Genomic DNA, 11614 nt, shown 5'->3' on the forward strand with positions numbered 1-11614 from the left:
GGGCTCTGACTACAATGGTTTTTACATTTTGACATCTTTTTAAATTTAAAATAATAATAATATTTTATAATTAAAATTATATTCATAAAATGTATATGAAATTCATGTATTTGTGTCCATAAAGTTTTATTGGAACACAACCATATTCACTAGTTTACATATTCCCCATGGCTGTTTTCACACTATCAGGGTACAACAGAGTAGTTGCAACAGAGACCACAGAAGCTAGAATGTCCCATCCTCTCACCTGGCCTATCTGGGACTTCAGCAACAAATGCTTTGTTAGCAAGTAGAAGTAACAGGCCTATAAGTGTGTACATTTCTAATCCTATCCCATATGAATGAAAATAAATCATGAGAGAGGCACTGGCAAGATTCTTATTTCCAGTGAATGGGCTAGCTTGATGGTCAAGGCTGATGTTTCTTTTGGAGAGGAAAGTGCGGGTTAAAATAAGTGATAGATAGAAGAAAGTGGCATAATTGCCTAAATAAGATATCTAACAAATATACTATTAAAAGGGAATATACTATTAAAAGGAAATAGTTATGTAACTATTAAAAGGGAAAATCAAACATAGTTTTGTTTACCTCTAGACAGCCTTAGAGCAAGAAAATAATTTTCTCTCTTACCTTTTATTCAGACACCTATAAGAGTGAAATACTTGGTCTCTCTAAGACCTTACCACTACTAGAACAAAATGCCATGGATCTGGGAGGCAGCAGGCTTGAGCAACAACATTACTGGACTGATATACAGCATATACTTCAGTGAAACAAAGGAAATTCAGGTTACACACACACAGGCTGGTGTGGTTTGTATCTTGAGATAAAATGCATCCTGTGTGACCCAGTGGTGGTAGGACAAAGAAGTCTGTGCATGAGTTCTACCGATGAATCTCTCAATGAATAACCCTCCCCTACTGCTGCTGTGCCCTTTGCCTGTGATACAGTCAAAGTATAAGCTGTATTGTGTTTTGTGAGTGTAAGCTGTTTGAGTCCTGTGAATTCCTTCAGCAATCCAACACCAACATTCTTACCACCTGGTAAGACAAAACGACTTAATATATATAAAAGCAAATAAAATACTTCTACCTGAAAACTATCTCAATAAATGTCTGTGTCTTTCATTAAATACTACTTCACTGATTAAATAATGTATAGGTGTAGGAAGCATGTCCCTGTCTCTGAGTTTCATCTGCAAAATGGAGATAACATTTTTGAAATCAGATTTTAATTCATAAATGTATGTAAATAGTTTTCAGTGTAATGGGCATTCAACCATATCTATAATCATGTAGTAAGTATGCAATAAATCATTGAAGCTATTATTATCATTAATATTACTCAAAGGGAAAATAAAACATGATCAGTAGAAACCTGGCTCTTTGTTTTGTATCAATCTGTGTAACAAAAATCTTTTCTCCAGCACATTGATCACACAGGTAAGCAGCAGCGAGATGAAGGAGCTTATAGATATAGCAGATACAAAACCCCACAGGATAGACATATAAAAACTTATAGCAATATAATAAGCACATTAATAGTAAAAGATGGAAGACACGATAAGAATGTAGAGAAGAAATAAACACTTTTCTTTTTTTTTTTTTTTTTTTTTTGAGAAGGAGTCATCGCTCGTTGCCCAGGGCTGAGTGCTATGGGCCAGATCTCAGCTCACTGCAAGCTCCGCCACCCCCGGGGTTTACGCCAATCTCCGGCCTCAAGCCTCCGGAGTAGCTGGGACTACAGGCAGCACCGCAACCTCGCCGGCTCGTTTTTTATTTTTTATTAGAGACGGGTTTCACCGTGTTAGCCAGTATGATCTCGGATTCTCCTGAACTCGTGATCCGCCCGTCATCTGCCCTCCCAAATTACAGGCTTGAGCCACCGCGCCCCGTCGAAATAAACACTTTCTTGGAGGCCAGGAAATAGATCTGAAAGGAAATGACATTTCATGTGAGATTCAAACTTGAATATAATTTTGGCAGATGGATACAGAGAAAATCAAGACTTAGGAGAAACAATGTGAAAGACCAACAGCAAGAAAAAGAAAAAACATAACTGCGAAGCTTCAACAAATTAGCACGACTAAAGCTCAGAAAATTCATTGTGATGGGTGATGTGAGGTAGAGAGGAATCAGAAAAGATTTTATAGACCTGACAAGGAGACTGACCTTTACTCAGAGAGTGACCAGGGAGCCATTGATGGATTTTAAGCAAGGGAGATGCATAGACAGATGGACCACGGTTTCACGAGCGTGGAGCCTGGATTACAGTCGGGCGTTAACAATATATAATGTTCAGGTAGAAGAGCTATTTCAGACATCATTTCTACTGTGCTTAATTTGTAATATCTAGCACAATACCCATACAAAATGAATTTCACATTTATCGACACATAAGAAATACTTAAAGTATCAGGTTTGTTACTTCACAAAAGCGAAATACTAAAATATTTGAGAATACAAAAATGGGCATTTGTAGCCCAAATAAACATCAAATTCAAGAAAAAAATTATCTGAAAATTTCATGCAAATTATGTGCAATGGAAAAATTATAATGTTAAAAACTGATTAAATTTACTGAGAAAATCAATGATGTTCCAGTAGAAAAGTACAGGCATAAATAATTCAGTTAAAGCAAAATAGTCAACAAGTAAATGGAAAGTGTTCAAATTAATTTAAGTAATTTTGAAAAGAACAGTAGAGTTTTTAATTATAAAATTAGTAAGATTAAATATTTAAGCCTATATAGTTATGGTAAAATCAGTTTATGTATGCATAGTTTGAGTCAGCATAAACAGATATGTACAGATTTATAAACAAAATGCTAGGGTTTAGCCAGTACCGTAAATATGCACTAATATTTTGTCATTTCCTTTTTACTACTTAAAATTTATGTAATAAGTTTTTAAAATATCATGTACAAATAATTTTCCTGCAACTTCATTACAACAAGAAAACTGAGAGAAGTTTCACTATCCAAAAGATAACAAATTATACTATAGCAGTTATAAGCATACATTAAAATAATCAAAATAATATTAATAATTGCAAATATAATATGAAAAGTAAAAATCTATACAGTTCTTAAATGATTTTTAAAACTCTCCACAAATATTCAAGAAAATAGAAAATGCTTGAAAGTTATTGTGAGACAAAAAAGGAGATACTCAAGTGTGAAGCTTGACTGTCTTGGGAACAAAAAATTATCCCGATTGAATTGAAAAAAAGCTGAAGAAGGAAATGAAGGCTTTTTCCATTATTCATTATTTATGAATAGCAACCATTCATAAGTTAGTTTCAGGACACAAAACATGAATAAAAAAATCTGAGAGTATCTTTAGTAAACTTGCATAATTCTGCTATGAGACATACATTTCTAAAATAGGTTGGTCCTGAGCATCGGTAGAAAGAAGATGTTCTGTAAGTAAAGGATGGGCTGCATAGCAAGGACTTAATAGAGTATAGCTGGAGAATGCTGGAGGTATCAGCAAGGCAGGAGGCTATGGATTAGGTAAACTCTTGCATGATCATCTTACATGATCCCTGGAGGAAAATAGTGTGAGTAGGACATCACAACCTGTTCTCATTTCTTTGCTCAGTTAGGAGGTAAAAGTCGAGTAAGTATCCATTAAAACTTATCAACTGCGGTGGCTCACATCTGTAATCCCAGCACTTTGGGAGGCTGAGGTGGGCAGATCACGAGGTCAGGAGATCAAGACCATCCTGGCCAACATGGTGAAGCCATGTCTCTACTAAAAATACAAAAATTAACTGGGTGTGGTGGTGTGTGCCTGTAGTCCCAGTTACTCAGGAGGCTGAGGCAGGAGAATCACTTGAACCCAGGAGACAGAGGCTGCAGTGAGCCAAAATCGCGCCACTACTGTACTCTAGCTTAGGCAGCAGAGCAAGACTCTGCCTCAAAAAAAAAAAAAAAAAAAATCTTATTAACTGATGAAACACAGTGGGCACCAAAAACAACACAAAACAAACAAAAAAGATGAAAATAAAATGTGTTGAAGTTAGTAACACTATATAGAATTTTAGAAATAATTTAATGTTTGTACTTTATATGTGCATAAATAAATTAAAAGATTCTGAAGGTTTTTTTAAGACAGGGCCTCATTCTGTTGCCCTGGCTGGAGTGCAGTGGCACGATTTTGGTTCACTGCAGCCTGCACCTCCCAGGTCCAAGAGATTCTTTTGTCTCAGCCTCCTAAGTAGATAGGATTACAGGAGTGTGCTACCATTCCCGGCTAACTTTTTTATATTGTTAGTAGAGACGGGGATTCACCATGTTGGCCAAGCTGGTCTCAAACTCCTGACCTCAAGTATTCCACCCATCTCAGCCTTCCAAAGTATTGAGATTACAGGTGTGAGCCACTGCACCTGGCCTAATTAAAAGTTTAATAGGATTTAGCTTCAGGTCTTTGAAGATTGGTTTTTGTCTTTACTTAAGCAAATATTTCAGATTTGGTCTCTTTATTAGAAAACTTGTTGAAAACAATTTTCATCCTATCAAAAGGTATCTTAAAACTGTGATAAACATTAATCGTGGAGTAATGTACATAAACTTTGTGTTTACATACAAATTATTTATATTTCTTTACCATATATTACATTTTTATTTCTATATTAATATTTATTTATATGTTGTTTATATGACGTGTTATGTCCACACAGTTGATTCTATTTCTCTAAAGACAATGCCAATTCTAAATTATTTTCGTATTTTACCACCACAATTTTTACAAATGTATACATATGTACATACTTATTTTCTATTCATCATAATACGATTGTAATTATATCTCGGATTTTTTGTTTGGGGTGAATTTTTGCTTCTTTATGATTCTTTGTTCATTCTAAATTTCTTCACTGAAAATATATTACGTTTACAGTCAGAAAAATAAATAATAGTATAAAAAACTTACCCAGGTAGTATCTTGGCTGAACTATCAGGGGACAGACATGGCTCAGCTTTCTGCTAAAAGATTTCATGATAGGCAAAGAAAAGAAAGGAGAATGGAATTGAATAGGGATTTAAAATCTGTACTATTATCCTGACCAACGTGAACCTTAGACATGGGAGGACGACAGTGTAAAGCTACTCATATCCTCTACCTTGATTTTTGTTTTGTTCTGTATTGTTATCTTCTTGGAGATACTTCAAAACAGTTTACACTTGATTTGACTCCAAAAATGTTAGAGTATCTTATTTAACGATGATGTTATTAAGTCATTCTGAGTTACATATAGTTCTCTGTTTCTTAATCACTAATGACAAGTGGTAATGAGTTAAATGAATAAAATGCATCAATGATATCATTGATATATAAGCTGTGTATTTTCAAATACAAGATACTTATTTGTCTTTTCTCCCCAGAGAAATTTGTGGATATGCAGAAATAAAATAAGGACAGTTATATGACCAAGATAAATATAAACCAATTTTACCAGTTCACAAGAAAAAAAAAATTGTTCTATTACTTCTGTGAATATAACTTCACATCTCCTTCAAATCCCCTATGGACTCACGTAACATGCACAGAGAAAGAATGGGTATCAACAGTGAAGTTTCTTAGTAAGTAAATATCCTGATCATCATCTGCATAAATGATTCACTGAGTAGAGAGGGACACCTCAAAAGGGATCAGGGTCTTGACATCTCAGCAGAGATGAGAGATGTAACCCTTATATTATTTGGAAGCATTTTATGAAAATCAAATGACAAGAAAAAACGTAAAGCTTTGGGGACTATGTATTCCCCAAATATAGTATTTCTATTTATAGAAATATTTGAATTATTTCTGAAATGGACAAAAGCCTTGATAGTTGATACCTATTTTCTAATATGTATTTGTGTCAATATGAAAACAAGTATTCCCTAGGAAAATCAAGGAAGAATTAAATAGAGAGCAATACCATGTTCTTGGACTAGAATACTCAACAAGGTAAATAAATAAATTTTCTCAAATTGTACTATAGGCTTAATATAATTCCTTATTAAAATTTCAACAGAATTCTTTGTAAATATAGATCTTTTCATACTAAATTTATATTGAAATGCACAGGAGTTAGAAGGGCTGAAACATTTTTCTTTAATAATAAAGTTGAAAGGATCACACAAATCAAATTTGAGGCCTTGAAATATAGCTACCATATTCAAAACAGTATAGTATTGACGGAGGGATAAACGTAAATCAATAGAACAGATAGAGAATCCAGAAATAGACCCACACAAATATGCTCAACTAACTTTTGACAAAGACACACAAATAATTCAACAGGGAGAAGATCCTTTTTTTTTTTTTTTTTTTTTTAGTTCAGGGCTACACATGCAGGTTTGTTACACAGGTAAACTTGTTTCATAAGAGTTAGTCATACAGAGTATTCTGTCATCCAGGTATTCAGCCTAGTACCCATTTGTTATTTTTCCTGATCCTCTCACTCTTCCCACCCTTCACCCTCCAGTAGTCCCCAGTGTATGTTGTTCCTCTCTATGTGTTCATGTGTTCTCATGATTGAGCTCACACTTAGAAGTAAGAAAACACATGGCATGTGGTTGAGAAAAGTTTCTTTTCAACAAATTATGTTGGGCATTAGCACTTTGTTAGCCAAAAAATTAATTTTGATTTAATCTCACATATTTTAGAAAACATAACTCCAAATGGCTTCTATATCTAAATGTATAATGTAAAACAATCAAACTTGTAGAGGAAAAGAAGAGAAAATCTTTGTGACCTGGAGTTTGATGGAATCGTTTTTAAACAGGACACCTAAAGGATGACCCACAAAAGAATTAAATAATAGTAATACTTTATCAACATTAAACACTTTTTCTCCATGAAAGACATTCTATAAGAGTGAAAAGATAAGCTACGTATTAGGAAAAAATAGTTGCAAATAGTATATCTGACAGAGGACTTATACACCGAATACATAAAGAATGCTCTAAACACAGATAAAACAATCCAATTAAAAAAGGTGCCAAAACCTTGAACAGATCTAACAAAAAAGATATTCAGATGGAAAATAAACATGGGAAAAGTTATTCAATGTCATTAACCAATAGGGAAATACAAATTAAAACCGCAATGAGATTTACTATATATCTAATAAAATGTTTTTAAAAGAAGTAAATGAAACACACTGGTAATAGCAAGTGCAGTTGAAAATACAATACAATGGATCTCTCATGCATTGCTTGTGGAGATGTAAAATGGCATAGCCACTATGGAAAACAGACAATTTCTTATAGAGCTCAACAGCGCTTTTCATAAAACCCAGTAATCTCACCCCTGACTGTTTATCATAAGGCAGGAGATGGCAAACTGTATCCTAGGAACTAGTGATCTATTTTCTAGTAAAGTTTTATTGGATGTGAGCCATACCTTTTTATTTATGTATTGTCTATCATTATTTTGGCTCTATAACTGCAAAGTTAGGTAGTTGTGGCAGAGGCCTTATGGTTCACAACCCTAAAATACTAAACATATGACCCTTTGAGAACAAGTTTGCTGTTCAAGTAAAACACTGCACAAAATTGTCCATCATAGCTTTATGTGTTATAGCCAAAAAAGTAGAAGCAACTCAAAAGTCCTCAGATGAGTGAAAGAATAAACAAACATGTTACATCCATACAATGGAGTGCTTCACAACAGTTAAAAGAAATGATTTATAATGCAACAGCTTGGCTACATGTCAAGGACATTATCCTATGTGAAAAATATCCAAATCAAAAGTTGACTTACTGTATAATCCAATTTATACAATACTCAAAAAGACTAAATTGCAGCTATGCAGAACATACTAGTGATGGCTAGCAATGAGGGGTGGGGGAATGTGGGGACCATAAAAGGACAGCATACAGGAGTTTTCTGGAGGTGACAGAATAGTTCTGTATATGACTGAGTAGTTCGGCATATGACTGATTGTGGTAATGGTTACATGAGTGCATACATGTTGTAAAATTAATATACCATACACACACATACACAAACACAAAGGCAAGTTCATGGAAAAAAACCATGAAATTCAGTAAGGTTCATAGTTGAGTTAGTAGTAGAGTACTAATGTCAATTTTCTGGTCTCAATTATTGTACTATAGATATAAGAGATGGAGGAAGTTATAGTTATTGGAGGAAGCTGGGTAAAGGGTACATGGGCATTCTCTGTACTATTTTTGTGACTTATATGAATCTAAGATTATTTCAAAACAAAAATTGTTTGGATTATATAGGCTGGGATGTTTTATTTTTATAGCACTTTTGGGGATGAGAATTTTGAATATTCAAGAGTTATAACCAATTTCAGTAATTTTTCTTTGAGATACTTAAATGTATCTCAAATTTTATCAGTAATAACTTCTACAGGCCAGTTTCATATGTATTTGAATGTTATAATTTGCCTTTTAACCCTTTCATATTTTTTGTAACAATAAATAGTTTGAGACTTAATTTACTTTCCCTGCACTAAACCTGGAATCCACAAAAAAAAAAAAAAAAAGAGGTCCCAGTTTCCTAGATTTAAAATGCTGTGTAAGAAACTTATTGGCATAAAACAGCAATCATTTTATTATACTTAAGGATACTGTTAGGAATTGACACAGGGCACTGAGGTGATGACTTATAACTGTTCCACAATATTTGAGCCTCACGTGAAAAGATTTAAATGGGTTAGGACTCAAATAACTGAGATTTGGAATCTGCAAATTTCACTCACATGTATGACACCTGGGCTGATTGCCTGGACCTACTGGGACTGTCAACCAGAAGACCTACATATGGCTTCTGCATGCAGATTGAACTTCTTGCCAAATGGCAAAAGGCTAACAAGACAGTGTCAGAGAGATAGTCTTCCAAAATATAAACCCATAACTCTCTAATGCCTAGCAGAGTCATTACCCCTGTATTGTATTGACAAAAGCATGCCACTAAAAAGTACAGATTTTCAAAATGAGGGAAATTTGATTCTAAATCTTGATAGGATCGTGGCAAAATCACACGGCAGAAGAACAAGTGAGATGAGACACAGTGGAGTGAGCATCTTTCAAAATAAAATTGGCCACAAAATTGAAGACAAAATTATTTTCTAACCTGCCCTTTTATTTCTTATCAAGTATAGTTTCCTTCTTTTATTTATTGCTAATGTTTCCGGGGGGGAGGGGCATAATCTGCTGAAATTACTCGGAATAGGAAACAGACAAAAAAGGGCAATCTAAGTTTCTAAATTAGAAGAAATATTCAGCAAATAAAAGGAGAATAATTGTTGAGTACTGGGCTTCAAAAAAAAAAATAGACAAGAGAAGATAGTGTTATTTCAACTAAAAATCAGCACTAGCTCTGTGAAAATTAACTCTGTGCTTACAAATAAATGATAACATCCCCTAGATTCAGACAAACCAATATTTAAAGGTCAGAGAGATTAGAAGAAGCCAGCAAAAGACTGAGATGGTGAAGCCTTTGAGACAGAAGAGAAACCAGGAGAATGTGGTGTTCCATAAACCCTGTGAAACAGGTATTTCCAAATGGAAGGGGAAAGTCATGAAATTGTTCTGAGTATTCAGTTTTGACCAATGGATTTGATTAGATTGAAGAAGACACTGGTGACTGTTACAAGAGGGGTTTAAGTGTAGTGGTGGGAATGAAAAAATGAATTAAAGTAGAGATTGTAGATAACATATTAGAGTCATTGTATTATAAAATGAGAAGTGAATTAGATTACTAGAAAGAGATTTGGATTCTACAAACAATTTTTTGAGCTTTTGTTTTTGCTCTTTACGATGAAAAATGTTTGGTATGTTTGCATATCAGTGGAAATCATTTGGAAAATGGAGAAATTAATGATACAGGTGAGAAGGAATAATTGAAAGAGCAAAATCCTTGCATAGAAAAGATGGGACCAAATCTGGTAGAGACCATAACAAGATAGGAGTAAAGATCAACATCCAGTGAAACAGGAGACAATGCAGAAAAAGGTGCATATGAACAGCAAGTAGTTTTCTTCTGATTGCTTGTATATCTAGAAGAAAAAATCAATGAAGTCATTAGCAAAGTGCAAGGTGAGGATTGGTGGTTAAGGAGGGAGATAATGAAAATAGGGGAGGGGAAAAGCAGTGTCAAAATTATTTAGGACCATGATCATTAATTTAAAGCAAGGCAAGTCAACACAGTTGCCTTTATTTTTCTTGTAGACACACTCTGGTGTTTCAATTCAGGAACGGGGCAAGCAGAGAATTTATTTGCAAAGGACTGAGGTTTCCTAAGACTTGGATTACAGATAGAAAGGAAGGAATGGGCAGGAGAGTGTGTGCAAGGGATTGACTTACAGTGATAACCCATGGAATCTAATTTAGATGTGGTGGGAAGAGAGAAAGTGAAGGGCAAAGAACAGTGAATAAGCGTCAGGGTCATTGAATGTTTGGAACAAATTTAGTAAAGTGAGATAAAAAGATTGTTGAAATGTTCTAGAGTGTGATGCTTAATATTTAGATATTTTAGGTAGTGTAGTAATTGGAAATGACAAGGTTTAGATAGACTAGAATCAATAGTGGAGACTACTAGTAGCTCACAGGGACTTCTCTGGTTTCTTGATTGGACATAGCTATGTGCATTCCCATTGACTTCTGAACCACTGTCAGTAAGTTTCATCTTAGTGAGATCATTAGGCTGTCTATTTCTCGAAATTTCCCCATTAAATGTTAAATTTCTTGCAGGCTGGGCACTTTTTGCTTGCTTCAGCTAGTATCCTCTAGACATACTCGTCTTCTCTGATTGTTTCCCACTGTAATCTCTTTGTATTCAATAGGATCCTCAGGCGTGGACCTTTCCAAGCTATAAAGTCACTCTTCTCCAGCAAGGGAGCAGAGCTTCCAGTCCACATAGACTGCCTGCCCATCCAGGGTTCAACTTCTGAGCCACAGAATTGGGCTGCGAGACAGAGGTGGATGAAAGCATCGCTCTCTTTTACTGAATTTTATGGAAACTTTCTGGAATAAATATTTCCCAACATTATGCTGTTTGGCCAGTTTCCAGAGACAACCAATGGTTACTTTTAAAATTGTATCCAGTTTTATTGCTGCCTTTTGGTGGGTAGTGAATATACCAAGACCCTCACAAAGCCATTCTCAAAGTCTCACCTGAACAAAATGATTTTGAATTATAATTTTGTTCCTTCAAACATTTCAGGAAACATTACTTGGCAAAAATTATTCTTGATTAGACCTTTTATAGTTTATGAAATATTAAAACTGTTAAGAAGGTACTATTAGTGCCAGTTTTAAAAGGAATTTACAACTACAAAAGTGATGTTGTTGTATTAAGATGAGGGCTGATGACTTGCACTTGCTTGCCTTTTGAAACAGCTGAACCCTTGGCTAGGAAAAAAAAAAATAAAGGCAGGGGAGAGCTTCCTGTCTCCTCTAAACAGTCATTTCTGATTATTCCAAACTCAGAGACTCGGTGACTACAACAAGGAAATTGAACAGCAGTTATTTTGCTCAAATAAACATTACATAATGAATTGAGAATATTATTGCGAAAACACTGATTAGACACTATTTGCTTATTTCACACAACCCTCCATGAACTTTGATATTTTCCACAAAGGGTTTT

This window comes from Rhinopithecus bieti, unplaced genomic scaffold, assembly GCF_001698545.2.
Source record: "Rhinopithecus bieti isolate Rb0 unplaced genomic scaffold, ASM169854v2 scaffold_74548, whole genome shotgun sequence".
In the NCBI taxonomy this organism is placed as follows: Eukaryota; Metazoa; Chordata; class Mammalia; order Primates; family Cercopithecidae; genus Rhinopithecus; species Rhinopithecus bieti.